This window comes from Capricornis sumatraensis, chromosome 6 (assembly GCF_032405125.1).
Source record: "Capricornis sumatraensis isolate serow.1 chromosome 6, serow.2, whole genome shotgun sequence".
Classification (NCBI taxonomy): Eukaryota; Metazoa; Chordata; class Mammalia; order Artiodactyla; family Bovidae; genus Capricornis; species Capricornis sumatraensis.
In genome coordinates, this window is record NC_091074.1 from 19,585,192 (window position 1) to 19,600,139 (window position 14,948).

Here is a 14,948-nt window from a genome sequence, read left to right on the forward strand (position 1 = left end):
GGGCTCCACTTTCGCACACTGGTATTGTCTCTCAAGACACTGATGCTCTGTTTATTTCTCTCAGTATTTTTCTGTGTTACTCATTTATGGTAGTTTCTATTACTATGTTTCAAGTTTACTCATCTCTTACTCTACAGTGCTTAAGCTGTTGCCAGTGTCACCTGTTGAATTTTTCATTTCAGAGATTGTAGTCTTATTTTCTAGAAGTTCCATGGTTCTCTTTTTTGATATATCATTCAGTGTTCCCCTGTTCATTCTTACCTTTCTTCTACCTTCTTTAATATTTGAAGTGTTTTTATTACCGCTTTTAAAAACATCCTTGTCTGCTAATTCCACTATCTCTGCCATTTGGGGCTCAGGTAATTTCCCCCCTTGGTTATAGATCTTATTTTTTCTTCTCCTTCATATACTTGGTAATTTTTTAAAAATTGAATCCTGGATATCATGTTGTTTACTTTCTTAGATGACGCATTTTGTTGTATGCCTTACATAATGTTGCCTTTCTTCCTGATTGTTTCAAGGCTTGCTTTAAAGCTTTGTCAGGCTGACCATACTGTAAAACAATCACCCTTCAATTAAAATAAATAAAAATTTAAAAAAAGAGCCTTGTTAGCCAGGATCCAGAATAGCCCACTACCAGGAAGGCAACACCCTTCTCAGGTCACTGTCTGATGTCTTTTGTGTTTTGAGATGTCTTCACCATTGCTGGTAGGAACATGAACCATTCCCAACCCTGTGTTAGCTGCAGGCAGCGTTCGGTACATGACTTCTTGGACTTCTTTATCTGCACTCAGATGGTTTTCCCTCACACATGCATAGATCATTATCCCATTACTCCAGAGCTCTCTCTTGGTTAGTCTCCTCCTCTTAGAGAGGAGGCTAGCTACCTCGGCCTCCTCAGACTTTAACCTCTGCGTCCTCAGCTCAGTGAGACTGCTGCTCTCTGGGTTATCACTTCCTATACTACAACCTGGGGCTTCCCAGGTGGTGCTAGCGGTAAAGAACCCACCTGCCAATGCAGAAGACATAGGAGACACAGGTTCCATCCCTGGGTGGGGAAGATCCCCTGGAGGAGGGCACAGCAACCTGCTCCAGTATTCTTGCCTGGAGAATTGCATGGACAGAAGAGCCTTGCAGGTGACGGTCAGGTCCTTAGGGTCACACAGAGTTGGACATGACTGAAGCAACTTAGCACACACGCATATACTACAACCTAGAAACTTCCAGGCAGAAAAATGGGAAATGGGACAATTGTAGGGCTTGCCTCATTTATTTCCTTTCTCTTGGGGGTTACAGTCGTATGTTGCCTAACATCCAATGTCTGAAACTGTTACTTGATACCTGTTACCTGATTTTCTAATTTTTTAAGGCAGAAAAGTAAATCCAGTCCCTGTTACTTCATCATGACCACAGGTAGGGTTACACACACATTAGTTTGGCCAAATTTAATCCTTCAACTCTATACACACAAACGTGCAATTTTTGTGGTCTAGAATTTAATGATTAAGGATATATATGGGTACCATAAGTTTGGAAGAACCAGGATCAGAAATGATTTCAACATAATGTTTAAGATAACTCGGATGACCACACTACTGGTGGGAAATTATTCTAACCTGAGTTTACTGCTCTGATTTCTTGTCTACAACTGTGAATATATATTAGAATGGCTTAGAAATGTTGAACATAGTGTGATGGCTCCATTAAAGTATAAGAAGCACCCTGAAGAATGGTAGGAGTGAAGTAAGAAGGCTCTGATATTCTCTTTGTTTCTGGGAACACACTAATGTTGCTATTACCAGATTTGCTAGAGGGATTATGAGAGCTGAAGTGGTAGGAGACCCCATCAATGATGTCCTTTGAGCAAGACTGAAGGTTGGGGAGGGGAAGGAAGGAGAAAGTCAAAAGCCACTATCCATTTCCCTGACTTTTTAAAATTTTTAATCAGATGCACTCGCTTCTTGCATTGAGAGGTGGTTCCTAACACAAATGATGCTGGATTTAATGGATGCTCAGATAGAAAAGAGAGACACTAGTTGTGTCTTGTCAGCAGTTGCAGAGATGCCTTATAATGGCAACTACCAGCTTCTGGTTGCTAAACACTGGCCTTGCAGCTTTTTACTATAACCATCCCGTTTTTAGTTTCAGAGAATATTTTAATTGGTTGGCTTTGACTTATTTGGGGTTGTTAGAATCCGCATAACCTTGCAGAATAACCTTAGGGATTTTGAAATCTGTGTCTCAAAATAGAGCTGGGAAAAAAGGAGGAGTAGAATCTGTGTCGGTTTTAAAATCCACTTGGAGCAGGGGAACTTTACAGAGCAGGCTGCTTTCTGGACTCTCCAGCATCGTTGCTGATTTTGCACTTTGGGGAACAGGTTGTCATTTCAGTGTCGTCCGGCTGTTTGTTTCAAATGATCTGTTCAGAACAAAATATGCCCTGTTAAGAAAACTCAGGGCTAAACTCTTTTACCAAAACAGTTTCTATGTCATACTACAAGATGAGATTTGCTACATCAATAGTATTTTAGGAAAATCAGCCACAATTGATAATGAAGTGCCCTAGATGCTTGAAAAGATATGAGAGTTGTAATGCATTAAAAAGCCGTTCATCTCCAGCTTTGTAATTTTTTGAAACAGGGCCATCTAGTGGAACTATGAAACCACGAATGCATCCTCTAAAACCTTACGTTCAAGTTTTTTAAATAAAAATAAAAATAAAAATTTCTATCTTAAAATTTTTAAAATCCCTTTAGTCCCTTTAAACCCAAATTAACTGTTCTTTATAGAAATAATCTGACAGAAATAAATATATGGACACTCAAATCCCTGTTGTAATTAATTTCTTATAATCTGCGGAAACACATTCAATTAAGTTTCTGAAAATTCTACTTTTTTCCCCTCCTACGAAAAATAGTCCCTTCTAGCCTGCCTTCTCTCATACTGTCACACCTTCCACCATGAAATCTCACTGAAGAATGAAGAAATGTATATGTTGGACAATCTGAGAATTAAACAAGACAGGGTATGATGTAGAATTAAGAAATATGCTACAAGTGGAACTGGAGATGAACCATCAAACACAGTGTTGAAATTGCAGAAGGTGTCAAAGAGTGTTTCCTTGGACTGTTTGAAGAGAACAGACCTCGCCTCCAAACGAGATGGAGGGCTTGTTCACCAAATGCATTTTATTCTTTTCTTGGAAACTTAGCTAAATTACATTTTGCAGCTTCCCTTCAGGTGGAGTCCTTTGATCTAGTTCTGGCAAGTGAAATGTGGATACATGAGACATATACCCCTGCCCTTTCCAGGCCTGACTCTTAAAATCCTTTGCACCACTCTCCCTTTTTCTCTAGTCTCCCCTGCCCCACCCTCACCACCATCTGGTGGGTGTCATTGCCCACACAGAACATGAGTGCTTTTCTCATGCTGAGTCTTCCAATCTCTGCCTTTCCAATGGAGCCTGCCCCTATCCCCTGATCCCCACAACCTGTAACGACAGTGACATGGGCATGGGATATGCTCTCATCATTTTAAGCCAGTGAGACTTGATGATTATTTGTTCATTACCCTAATAAATACTGGAGAGAAAAAGAAATGGAGGGGAAAAAAGAATATGAAGTGAGAGAAGGACAATAAGGTCCAAATTTCCTTCAGATACATTGAGCAGCTTTCGCTTTTCTCCAGGTTTCAGAGTAAGCACGTGGTCAATGAGTTCTGAAAACACTTAGTAGGTCAGTTGGAAGTAGAACCACAGAGTGCCTCCAGGTAGGGTTGGAGCTGATGAGGTCAGGAAGGTGGGCTGTGGGTGGAAATGATGAAGGTGGGCTCAAGATGCTTCCCACAGCTTGAGACATGGTGACTGCAGTGTGAAGTGTTTACAATATGGGAAATGTGGGAACAAGATTTGTCAGTTTTAGCCCCCAGACTCTTATGTGATTATGCATCATATCAGGCTAATTAAACTTTTCAATTTACTCTTTTCAAGATGTCCTGCAAGATGTGGTTCCATGCCTGCCTCCATATAGTAATCGGCATTCCAGGTATATTCAGGCTAGGTAGAGTGGGTTATTCCCAAAATTCTTCACCTGAGCCACTGATGGAAGCAATACTTGGCACAGGTTTTAACACATAAAATGTCTTTTAAGTGAGCAAAAGAAATAGAAACCACTGAGTCACAGAGGTCAAAGTTTTGCAGAGGAGCTGGGACTGAACTGAACCGTGGGCGGGCAGAGGAGGGAAGCATGCCTGGTGGCAGAAAAGAGAGAGGAATAAATACGGAGATGTTGTTGAGGAATAGAAAGGCAATTGGTCTTATGGGATTGTGGTAGAGGAAGAGGGTGAAATTAAGCTGCAAAGAGAAGATGAAGGCAGGTGACTAAGAGCCTTGAAAACCATCACGGAGTTTTGTATTTGAAGCCAGATTGGATGAGCCCGAGGTTCCAGGCCAATCAAATACTGTCCTTGCCCAGCCATTTGTTCTGGTGTCTGCCATCTTTCATGTTTCCCCCAAGGTGCAGTCGTGAGCATTTCAGACTGAGAGAGGCTCTGACTAGATACCCTGCTCCTAAATCTAAACACTCAGAGACAATGAGAAGTCCTAGACTGTGCTTCTTCCTGGAGTACCCTCTCTCCCCGACTGCCCGATGATGCCACGCCAGCCTTCAGGATCCTGCTCTACCACCTTCTGCGCTGCAAAGCCTGCCTGAAGCCTTGTCCACGAAGCTGACCACTCCTTACCTTGTGCAGCCACAGTACCAGCTATAAATCACCTCTGAGGAGGATTAAATGCATGAAAGTACTTCAGTTTTTAAATATTTCTTTTTGTTTATTTAGCTGCATGCATGCCCAGTTATGTCTGACTCTGCGACCCCATAGGCTGTAGGCCATCAGGCTCCTCTGTCCATGGGATTTCCCAGGCAAGAATACTGGAGTGGGTTGCCATTTCTTCCTCCAGGGGATATTCCTAACCCAGGGATCCAATCTGCGTCCCTTATGTTTCTTGCACTGTAGGCAGGTTCTTTACCACTGAGCCACCTGGGAAACCCTTATCAATTCCATCCCTTGCTTATTGTGTGTTTTTGTTACTTACCTGGCTCCTGTACTAACTGTGGATTCCTTGAAGGCAGGATCTGTGTCTCATTTAACTCTCTATTCCTGACTCGGAGAGCAAGCCCTGCCATTTCTTGGGTGCTCAAGATGAATACACGGTAAATGCACAGATGGGTGGATGAATGAAAAGCACGAAGGTTTGTTTCCCCAAGGTTGGAGACTTCACTCACACAGGCAGCCATTACATACTCTTACTTGTCTACACAGCTGTCTTCCTCTATTAGATCGTAAGGCTCCTTGATTCCTGTATTAGATCGTAAGGCTCCTTGAGTCTTATTCACAAATTTATTCTCAGCACATTTCAGTATCTGGCATATTTTGGGAAGGAAGAAATTGTTCTCTATTATAGGTTCTTCTGGCTGGTCTAAGAATTAAATTGACGTGAAGTAGATTAACAGGAGAAAATCAAAGAACATTTAATAACGTGTACATGGAGAGGGGTTTCCCACGTGGTGGTAGTGGTAAAGATCCCTCCTGCCAATGGAGGAGACATAAGAGATGCAGATTCGATCCCTGGGTCAAGATGATCCCCTGGAGGAGGGCATGGCAACCCACTCGAGTATTCTTGCCTGGAGAATCCCACGGACAGAGGAGCCTGGCGGGCTACAGTCCATAGTGTCACACAGAGCTGGACATGACTGAAGCGACTTAGCCCACATGCATACATCCCAGAGACCCAGGAAAACTGAATAACTCCCAATGTAAGTGAAGACCTCACCTTAAAGACTGACCCAGGGATTGAACCCGGGTCTCTTGCATTGCAGGCAGATTCTTTCCCATCTGAACCACTAGGGAAGCCCACCTTAAATACCATGTTTACCTGAAGACAAAAGAAGGTTTGAGACTTCAAAGGGAAGGAGAGCTATCCACACGAAGACCGAAAAGCAAAAGTTTAGTAAGCAAATGCTTGATGGGCCATGCTGCGTGAATGAGAAAGTGTGGAGAATAGCAATAACTCTTTGGGATTATGACCACTGCATCTTCATGATCATGAAATACACAAGCAAGGAAAAGAGAGCAAAGAAGCCATCTGAGTATTCCCACCACTCAGCTCGTTACAGAAACCCATGAATACACCAGAGCAGGTGTGGGAGACCAAAGATAACTTGGGCACAACCAAGAAATAAAATGTTATTTCAAAAACTCAAACGGAAAAGAGCTATATTTTCATAATGATGAAGAATTTTAATGTTAATTAAAATTTTAAACAGTACTTTCCTTTTTTATTACTAATGGGACCTAAAGACCCGTATCAGATCTAGTTAAGTAAAAAGTGAAGACAGGGCTTTGCCTGGCTGTCCAGTGGGTAAGACTCCGTGTTGCCATTGCAGGGGGCCTGGCTTCCATCCCGGATTGGGGACAGCCAAAGGAAAAAGAAGTTAGTTTTCACTCTAGTCCCCCAAAAGCACACAGCTGCTCTTATGACTACAAGCTTACTGTGTTTTTCTCCTTACTTTATTTCCTGTTGGTCATTATTAACTTTATAGTTTATATATATTAATAGCATATAGTTATTTTATTTATAATTCATATATGCCTATAATACATAGTTATTATTTTTAAGAAATAAACCTATATGATATTACAATAGTGTTTTTCAAATGTGAGTAATGTAATAATCCCTTTTAAAGAAGGGAAAGCAAATTATTTCATATTCCTAGAATAAAGTAATTTTCATGACAACTTTCCTTAAATATTCACAAACAAGAATTACATAAAACCTGTCTATATTGTGCTTCAACTATAAAACATAAATTAACTTACAAACGAAAAAATAACAAAAAATTAATAAAATTCAAATAATGGATATGTTGTAATTTTAAAAAAAGTGATACTGGGTTGAATAATGGAGAGATGTATTTGGAATTTTCTGCTTCATTGCATATTGCCTTGATTTTGAACATGCTGGAATATTGCATCATTGAGCATTGCTTTTTATTTTTCCTTTTAAACAATGATACTAATTTTAACCAATTTGTTGTTTTGTTGGGCTGATCTGTCAATAGCATCCACCAAATTGCAATAATAACATAATATTCTAACAACAAGAAGGCATAATGAAAACCTTTTCTTTTGTGTGTTTATTACCTCATCTCCTGAATAAACTGTTGCTAGTCAAAATAGACAAAGGTAGGATCTTTACTGTGAGGTGCTATATGCTGTTAGCTGGCTCCATCTGCCACTTTTCTACCCCTCCTGACTGTGAAGCCTTGTTTACAAAGTGTCTGTAACATCACATGGCCTTCCCGTGGCTCCCATACAATTGTAAACACACACGCACATTTGGGTATATGGTTATAAGGTAGTCATTGAGGCAATGGAGAGTATGCTCACGTTATATTTTTAAAATTATCATTGAAATGAAAGCATAAAAGTTAGAAACTCTTGCAGAGAATTGGAGGATACCTTCTGTGTTACAGAGATAATGGTTTTTATCAATCACTCTTTCTAGGCTGATTTCTGATCGGCATCACTTGCCACTGAAAGTGCAGGCATCCAAACAGATGTAAAAACCTGATCAGTGGACATTGTCGTCTACTGCTACTGGACACTGTTGTCCAGGACCACTAAATGCCTACTATGTCATACAACCTAGTCTGCTCTGCTCATCTCAGAAGGAAATTAAGACACTTGTAGTCATGCCAACTGGGAGAAGGCAATGGCACCCCACTCCAGTGCTCTTGCCTGGAAAATCCCGTGGACAGAGGAGCCTGGTGGGCCACAGTCCATGGGGTCGCTAAGAGGCAGACACGACTGAGCGACTTCACTTTCACTTTTCACTTTCAAGCATTGGAGAAGGAAATGGCAGCTCACCCCAGTGTTCTTGCCTGGAGAATCCCAGGGATGGGGGAGCCTGGCGGGCTGCCATCTCTGGGGTCGCACAGAGTCGGGCACGACTGAAGTGACTTAGCAGCAGCAGCAGCAGTCATGCCAACTAGTTTCCATAGGTGGTTCAGCTCAATGCTCTGTCTCTGGCACACCCTTCTCCCTCTGTTAGTAGTGAACCTCCCCATGAAGTTGCTCACTGTATTAGTTTCTGTACATGTCTGAAACACTAGTTAAAAATTTGTAGGCAAATGTAAAGAAAGCTGAGTGCTGAAGAATTGATGCTTTTGAACTGTGGTGTTGGAGAAGACTCTTGAGAGTCCCTTGAACTGCAAGGAGATCCAACCAGTCCATCCTAAAGGAAATCAGTCCTGAATATTCACTGGGAGGACTGACGCTGAAGCTGAAACTCCAGTACTTTGGCCACCTGATGCAAAGAACTGACTCACTGGAAAAGACACTGATGCCGGGAAAGATTGAAGGGAGGAGAAGGAGGGGATGACAGAGAATGAGATGGTTGGATGGCATCACCAACTCGATGGACATGAGTTTCAGCAGGCACCAGGAGCTGGTGATGGACAGGGAAGCCTGGCGTGCTGCAGTCCATGGTGTCACAAAGAGTTGGACACAACTGAGCGACTGAACTGAACTGCGCCCTCTTAAGCACCTTCACAGATTTTTCTGATCAACATAAGCAAGCATGGTTTTCCCCTTTCCCCTTTTAGAAATAATGATGCCTTGTATAGTGAAGTGAAGTTGCTCAGTCGTGTTCGACTCTTTGTGACCCCATGGACTGTAGCCTACCAGGCTCCTCCCTCCATGGGATTCTCCAGGCAAGAGTACTGGAGATGGTTGCCATTGCCTTCTCCAGGGGATCTTCCCAACCCAGGGATCGAACCCGGGTCTCCTGCATTCCAGGCAGACGCTTTACCCTCTGAGCTACCAGGGAAGCCCTATATCGTATAGTAGGATGATACAGTGTTCTTTAAAGTGGAAGCAGAAGATGAATGAATCTTACTGGGATATAAAGAAATTTACAGGGAAAATAAATATTTTTTCAACAGTAGTCTTAAGCAATACTTAAAATGAAGACAACACAAAGGTTTTAAAATTTTGATTGAAGGAAGGAAAGGGAACGTGGATGTGGAACTCTCATCTCAGTTCCTTCTGGCAGACTCAGACAGGTGCAGGGGTGTTGGTAGGGAGGTGGTTTGCTGCACTCATTTCAGCCTTCTGTCCCACACCATCTAAAATCCACAGCCTCCATTTCACATCTGCCCCAACTAGGGCACTTGCAGCAGTCAAACTGAACTGGGTTTTAAAACCTTAGGTAGAAATACAGACCCTTATTATTGTGTGCTAATTTGCTTCAGTTGTGTCTGACTCTTGGCAACCCCATGAGCTGTAGCCCGCCAGCCTCCTCTGTCCATGGGATTCTCCAGGCAAGAATACCGGAGCAGGTTGCCATGCCCTCATCCAAGGGATATTCCCAACCCAGGGATCGAACCCACATCTCTTATGTCTCCTTCATTGGCAAATGGGTTCTTTACCACTAGCACCACCTGGGAAGCCCACAGACCCTTACTGCTGCTGCTGCAAAGTCGCTTCAGTCGTGTCCGACTCTGTGTGACCCCATAGACGGCAGCCCACCAGGCTCCTCCGTCCCTGGGATTCTCCAGGCAAGAACACTGGAGTGGGGTGCCATTTCCTTCTCCAATGCATGAAAGTGAAAAGTGAAAGTGAAGTTGCTCAGTCGTGTCCAACTCTTAGTGACCCCATGGACTGCAGCCTACCAGCTTACCAGGCTCCTCCGTCCATGGAATTTGCCAGGCAAGAGTACTGGAGTGGGTTGCCATTGCCTTCTCCATGTGGGCTTGTTAAAGAGACCTTATATAAAACCCCATTTGTTAGATTTTATGATTTTTCAGAAAGTTAGAGTGCCCTCTTGTGGGAACATCAGGTAGTTATCCAAGTGCTGCCAACCATCTAAATTTGTGTTACCTTTCCTAGGTGTGTTGAGAGGGACAGGCTCCCCAATTGTGCTTTGTTTTTATTTAACTAATCTCGATGGATTCCACAGCTATAGGTAAATGGAAAGGGGTGGAAATATGGTAGGCATTAACCAGTGGAATAAGATCATATTTTCCAAAACAATACTGATTTCTCCCCCCCCCCCGCCCCCACTTTTTAAATGTGGTGGTGGTGGGAAGTGGGGAAAAGGGTGGTAAATTTCCAGAGCAAGTCAGAATAAGGACCCTCTATTCAAGAAACTACTAGATGTGTTTAATTCTTGGTTGGTTGTTTAGTTGCTAAGTTGTGTCCAAATCTTTTATGACCCCATGGACTGTAACCTGCCAGGGTCCCCTGTCCAAGAGATTTCCCAGGCAACAATACTGGAGTGGGTTGCCATTTTATTTTCCAGGGGATCTTCCCAAACCAGGGACCAAACCCGCATCTCCTGCAGCTCCTACTTGGCGAGTGGATTCCTTACCACTGAATCACCAGGGAAGCCCTGTCTTTACTCACAAAGAAAACACTTATTTAGGCTATCAATGCCTTACACAACCCCTCTGCGAGTAATTAAACACTCAGGGACTTACACAAATATGACTATCAAATGATTGTATCTCATCATAACAGAGATGAGAGCGCTCACCTAAGCTGTTATAAGACAGAATGAGGGTTAATAAGAGCTTAAAGACACAATTTGCTTACTACTTCAAGGCATAAATCTTTTAAAATATTTCATATACAAAATAGTATATGAGAGGAGTATAATTAACCCCCATTTACCTATTAGTCAGCTTCAAGCATTACCAACTCATTACTAATTTTTCATTATTTAGAAGTAAATTGCAGGTTTTCCAGGCGCGCTAGTGGTAAAGAATCCGCCTGCCAATGCAAGACATAAGAGACGTGGGTTTGGTCCCTGGGTCTGGAAGATCCCCTAGAGGAGAGTATGGCAATCCGCTCCAGTATTCTTGCTTGGAGAATCCCACGGACAGAAAAACCTGGCTACTGTCCTTTCATTCATAAGTATTTCAGAAGTTAAATTTAAAAGATTAAGAATGCCCCTTTAAAAATACAACCACAAAATCATAACATATAGAATGAAAAGTAATTTCTTATTATCATAAAAAATTGAGAAAGTGTTCAAATTTCCCTCATTATCTCTCTTTAAAAAAATATTTAGACAAGTTTTAGGTTTACAATAAAATTGAGAGAAAAGTACAGAGGTATACGCCCTGTTTTCACACATGTGTAGCCTCCCCCAATATCCACATCTCTCACCAGAATAGTGCTTTTATTTTAAACCAACAATGAAGCTACATGGAAACATCACATCACACAAAGTCCATGGTGTTTACTCTTGGTGGTGTGAGTTCAGTGGGTTTGGACAAATGTATGATAACACATCCATCATTATAATAGTGTCATACAGAATATTTTTACTCCCCTAAAATCTTCTGTGCTCTGTCTGTTCATCTCCCCCAACCCCCTCCAGCAACCAGTAATCTTTTATTGTCTCCATAGTTTTGTCTTTTAGAGAACGTCATGTAGTTGGAATCATACAGCATGGAACTTTCTCAGTTTGGCTTCTTCCACTTAGCTATGTTCCAGTAAGATTCCTCCATTTTCAATGGCTTGATAGCTCAGTTCTTTTTGGCACTGAATAATATGCCATTTTCTGGATGTGCAGTTCTGCGCTTAGTTGCTCAGTCGTATCCACTCTTGGCGATCCAATGGACTGTAGCCCGACAGGCTCCTCTGTCTGTGGGGATTCTGCAGGCAAGAATACTGGGGTGGGTTGCCATGCCCTCCTCCAGAGGATCTTCCCAACCCAGATCTCCTGCATTGCAAGTGGATTCTTTACCATCTGAGTCACCAGGGAAGCCCAGGAATACCAGAGTGGGTATCCTATCCCTTCTCCAGGGGATCTTCCTGACCTAGGAATCAGACTGGGGTCTCCTGCATTTCAGGACGATTCTTTAGCAGCTGAGCTACCAGGGAAGCTCAATAAAGTATTTTAAAGCTAATGTATTTCCTTTTTATTTTTTTAAAATATAATGCTATTGCACACTTAATGCTATTGCAACTTCGCTCAGTTGTGTTTGACTCTTTCTTTGTGACCCCGTGGGTTGTAGCCCACCAGATTCCTCAGTTCATGGAATTCTCCAGGCAATAATACTGGAGTTGGTTGTCATTTCCTTCTCCAGGAATATCTCTCTGGAGATATTCTCAACTCAGGAACAGAATCCCAGGTCTCTCACATTTCAGGCAGAGTCTTAACCATCTGAGCCGCTAGAGAAGCCCTGCCTGGATGTACCACATTTTATTTAACATTCACCTACTGAAGGACATCTTGGTTGCTTCCAAGTTTGGGCAAGTATAAATAAAGGTGCTGTAAACGTTTGTGGGCAGGTTTTTGTGTGGATGTAAGTTTCTGACTCCTTTGGTAAATACCAAAGAACAAAACTGTAGGATTTTACGGTAAGAGAAAGTTTCATTTTGTAAGAAACCTCCAGTTCCAGAGTGGTGATAACTTTTTGCTTTCCTACTAGCATTGGATGAGAGTTCCTGTTACTCCACATCCCTCTCCCACAGCATTTCGTGTTGTCAGTGTTCCGAACTTTGGCACTTCTAATGGGTGTGTAGTGGCATTGTTTTAATTTGCACTTCCCTGATGACATATGATGTGGAGCATCTTTTCGTACGCTTACTTTCCATCTGTATATCTTCTTGTGCGGTGTCTGCTAAGATCTTTAGCCAGTTTTTAAATTGGGTTGTTTGTTTTCTTATTGCTGTTTCTCTTAATTCTATAGGTTCTCTCTCTCGCCTCCATATACTCTTTTAAAGAATCTGAGCTGCTTGTCTGAAGTTCCTACAAGTTAGATTTTCCATAATGTCTTCATATCATTCTGATGTTATTCCTATGTTTCCTGTAAATGAGTGGTTAGATCTAGAAACTTGATCCGATTCAGGCTCCGTTTTTTGTTTAGCAAGACTCGTTCACAGGCAGTGAGGTAGTCTTCCACCAGGAGGCGCAGTGGCTCTCTGTCAAGGATGTCAACCTCTTGATTTGGGCATTGATTCATTAACAAACTAATGTTTGCAAAATAGTAATATTCTAACTATGCCATCTATTCTTCTTTTACTAGGTTTTTATGATTTTTTGAATAAATTTCTCCTTATCAACTATTTTGTTACTTTATGATTTATATAGAGGCCAGAAAAGTGCTTGATTTTTCCTCTGCTTATTAGTTTTCAAAATAATGAGTTGGTTCCCTAACACCCCATGGACTGAGGTCACAAAGAGTCCTACACGACTGAGCGACTTCACTTTCCGTTTCCCTAACACCATCAAAAAGTGACCAGTAAGGTTTTTTTTTAATCATAGTGAAAAAAATCATGATTTTTTTAAAATCATAAATCATTTTTTAAATCATGTATGTAAATGTATCTGATATTTTTCATTCACCCACTGAAGTCACTATACTTATTGATGCTCAAATCATTCCATCTTTGACCACTGTAAGTCTATTCAAGTTGTCTCCTCAATCATTTTGACACCACCCTATTAGTCTAAAAACCTCCCTGCCTTCAGCTAAGATAAGATGTTCCAGGCTTATTTTACATTTCCAACCCGAACCTGAAATTAGTTATTTCTCCAAAGTGATGGTTTTCAAAGTGTGATTGGGGAGCCCCTGGACGTCCCTGTGATCCTATCATGGGGTTTGTGTGGTCACAATTATTTTCATAAAAATACTAAGATGCTATTTGCTCTTTTAAACTCTCTTTATCTCACAAATACATACAGAGTTTCCCATAGTTACATGATGTATGATATGATGATTGAATGTAGAAGCAGCTATAAGAATTCTGCTGTCATTTATTAAGCCAGACATTAGAAAAATTTACAATGGCACTCTTCTAAGTAGTTTTTGTTAACAGATTTTTAAATTTTTCCATGTTTTTATTTCTAATGCACTAAACATCAATAGATATAACCCACATCAATAATCTCTTTGGGGCCCTCTCACAATTTTAAGAATTTAAAGAGATTTAGGGAACAAAATATTTTGAGACTCTAAGGAGTCTTGGTTCCTTTTAATTGAAGATAGTATCTAGAGATCTCAATCTAGGAGCTAGAGATATTCATGGTTACTGGGTTGGCCATAGTCCCTAGGCCATTTCATAGGCAAATTTATATATAACATTACTACTGTCCTCCCTTTTTTGGATACAAGGTACTATGTACACTTCTCTCCACGTAGCTTTTTTCTCACTGAACAATATTATGTTTCTAGGAACTCACTTCATTGCATTCGTTTACAATTTATTCAACTGGCCATTTGTTGAGGAATTTCCATATTTTATTATATATGGTGCTGCAGTGAACAAATTTGCAATAGTACTTTTACTATTTACTAATAGAACAATAGTACTTTTACTACTATATCTTTAGGACAGAATTCTAGAAATGAGAATACCGGATCAAAGGGTGAATGTGTACAACTCTGCTATATACTGAGATTCTTTTTACTTCTACAGTTCAGATGAAGGAAGGCTTCCCCCAGTGGCTCAGCTGCAAAGAACCCGCCTGCAGTGCAGACCCCAGGGTCAGGAAGATTTCCCTGGAGAAGGGTACGGCAACTCACTCCAGTACTCTTGCCTGGGAAATCCCATGGACAGAGAAGCCTGGCCGGCTACAGTCCAAGGGGTCGCAAAAGAGTCAGACACGACTTAGCAACTAAACAATAACAGCAACCGATGAAGGAACAGACTGAGACAGCTGCTCAGGGTCACTTTTCCAGTCACTGCCAAAAGACTTAATGTCTCCACACACTCTGTAGGTCACAGGAAGAGAAGATTCTAAGGTGGGAGAGCAAATACAGCATTTAACACTTGGACGTCACATTCATTGAGTCACATATTCTCATTCTTCCAATATCCAGCACACCAGTTCTTCCTTAACAGAACCTCTAGTCCTCCGACCGCTCATACCCTTC

The 14,948-nt window shown here is 41.5% G+C and overlaps 1 non-coding gene across 1 annotated transcript; it reads right to left on the reverse strand.

Annotated features, from left to right (window-relative positions):
• Positions 1 to 8,815: 8,815 nt before the first annotated feature.
• Positions 8,816 to 8,887, reverse strand: TRNAS-GGA (transfer RNA serine (anticodon GGA)). Its single transcript has one exon. It is a non-coding gene; the product is annotated as a tRNA-Ser (tRNA).
• Between the last annotated feature and the right edge of the window lie 6,061 nt (positions 8,888 to 14,948).